This window comes from Gobio gobio (assembly GCF_949357685.1).
Source record: "Gobio gobio genome assembly, chromosome: 4".
Lineage (NCBI taxonomy): Eukaryota > Metazoa > Chordata > Actinopteri > Cypriniformes > Gobionidae > Gobio > Gobio gobio.
Window position 1 is genome coordinate 24,920,546 of NC_137100.1, and position 2,619 is coordinate 24,923,164.

Here is a 2,619-nt window from a genome sequence, read left to right on the forward strand (position 1 = left end):
AGAATAGCCATGTATTTTCGTAAGGATGTCAGATCAAAAATGATGTCTGATCCCAAAGAGCTCTTTGTTAATAATGGTAAATGGTGGGAGGATTTCCCCCCTTGTTTTTACATGTATTATTTTCATTTAAACTACTTGAAAGTGGCAACTGAGGATGTTTACACAGTAAAAATCATGGCATACCTTAAAGGGATAGTTCACCCAAAAATGAAAATGCTGTCATCATTTACTCACCCACACAAAATAAAATATTTTGGGTATCCAAAAAGTTGATGGGCCCCATTGACTTTCATAGTATTTTTTTTTTCCCGTAATATGAAAGTCAATGGGGAAGTCAACTTAAATTTTTAGGTGAGCTATCCCTTTAACAATCCAATGCATTAAACCAAACAATCTGTCCTGCCAAAAAAAAAAAAAAACATTTACAGGAATTATCTGGCTTGACATGTCCCTGCTGACTCTTGCCAGTTTGAGTGTTACGGCAGATGAGTTATGGAAAATCAATTAAACTTCATATTCGAATGAATGAAAGAGTTTACCACATTAACTCTACAACTGCCTGTATATTCTATCCTGCAGCCTCAAAATAAATCTGAAAGCACAAGTAGGATTTAATTCATTTGTGTAAAAGTGTAAAACAAGAAAGACAAATAACAGCTCACACCATTGCTCAAGCTGGTGTTCGGAACATGACAGCTGGTTTGTTGCTGGTAGCTATTTGACTTTAGCCCAACATCCAAAAACCAAGCTGTCAATAGCTCCGCCAGCTTTCTAAACCAGCTGGACCAGCTAATAACCAGCTTTAATAGGAACTTTTGGTCCTATGGCATTTTAGAAAATAAGCTCTCTTAAAGTCACCATGAAATCAAAATGGACCATTCTTTTTTTTTAGGGAATATTGCAGTATTATCAATTATTTATTCGTGCACATAAAAAAATACAAATAAACAATGTGCCTTCGTATTAACCAAAATAACTTCCCATCCTACTTGCAATGACATCTCTTCTGTTCTCTGATGACGCATTTACTGGCGTGAGGGCGGGACAACCTGTCACCCACATGAGATCACAGCAATGGAGAAAATCAAGTCATTTTTCTCTTCAAGAAGCCGTTTGTGCTGCATTCACACTATGTTGCAATTACCATAGTCTCAAGATGACAACACATGCCGTTATATTCGGAGCTGTTCACTTTCTTGGACTGGGAATTATGCATTTCTATGGTGGCACTCAGTGGTCCTAGACTTCTGCGGGGGCCATATTAAATTTACTTATGTTATTCAGTGAAGAGCAGTAAGTGATTCGCTGTTTTTCTTTTGTTGTTTGATTAACATTAAAGGACAGAGAGAGCAGCGTGTTTATTAGGCTGCTCTCACTTTAAGACCTAATACACTGACAAGCATTCGATTACTTTCCCAGCTGTTTATGTTCACTGAAGACATAACTGAATGCGTTTAAGTTAAATAGTCCCCAGGATGGACATTTTGACTTATTTTTTTTGCAGGCATTTGTCCATTTATGCACTCCCGAAGCCCAAAGTAGCCTGTACTTGTCCGTGTTTCTCTCCATCTCGGATCGTGCGCACTGAAAGCCGCCTGTTGAACAGCTCTTTCGCAGCTCAATACACTTTTACACGTGACGTTACATGATTCGACTGATTTGAATGTTATGTATGGGTGACAACGCACCTCTTTAAAGGAAAGAAACGGAAAACGGCATTATTGTCATAATCGTTGGAAGCCAAAATCAAAAACGAAACTGAAACACAGCCCTAAATCATTCTTGAGAGCAAGGGGGCCCCCTGGTGGTTCAGGGGCCCTACGCTACTTGAGTACTTTGCGCAACTTCTGTTTCATGCTGACTTTAAAAAATAAATGTTACACTCTCTAATATATTTAATTTGTCCCAGTTAGCTTAGCCTACATATATAAAAATATATTACACTTTTTTTGTACATTATAATTTGACAAAATTACATTTTGATTTTAAAAGCCACAAAATAAAAAATATTCAGTTCACAAGAAATATATATATTTTTCGTTTTCTATTTCACGTGTATGACACTTTTCATTTATAGTTGCCTATTGAATTCTGGTTCATGCTCCACCATGGTATACCACAATACTTCAGTTTAAAAAAAAAAAAGATTCTCTATTTATTTATTTATTTATTTAGTTTTATATTTTTTTAAATTGTTGTAAAAAATAATACAATAAAATAAAAATATGTAGATTTTAAGGGCGCATGATAAATATATTAAAAATATAACATATATATAAGTATTAGTATAAGTATTTACCTAGATTTTTTTCATTTTCGTTTTCACTATTTATCATATGACACTTTTCTTTTATGGTAACCTATTACATTCTGGTTCATGCTCCACAGTATGCCACAATACTTTAGATTTTGTTTTTCTCTCCTCTATTTATTTATTTAGTTAGGCTAAGTTTTATTATTATTTTTTTTTTTTTGGTAAAAAATTATAATAAAATAAAATAATATTTATTTATTGTTTGTTTGTAAGGAAGTCAGTCCAACCTTTTCTGTTTCCACGATCCATGTATTTCATCAAACATTTTCTGGGTGAAAGTTGTCACCTAGCACCCTGGGATGCTG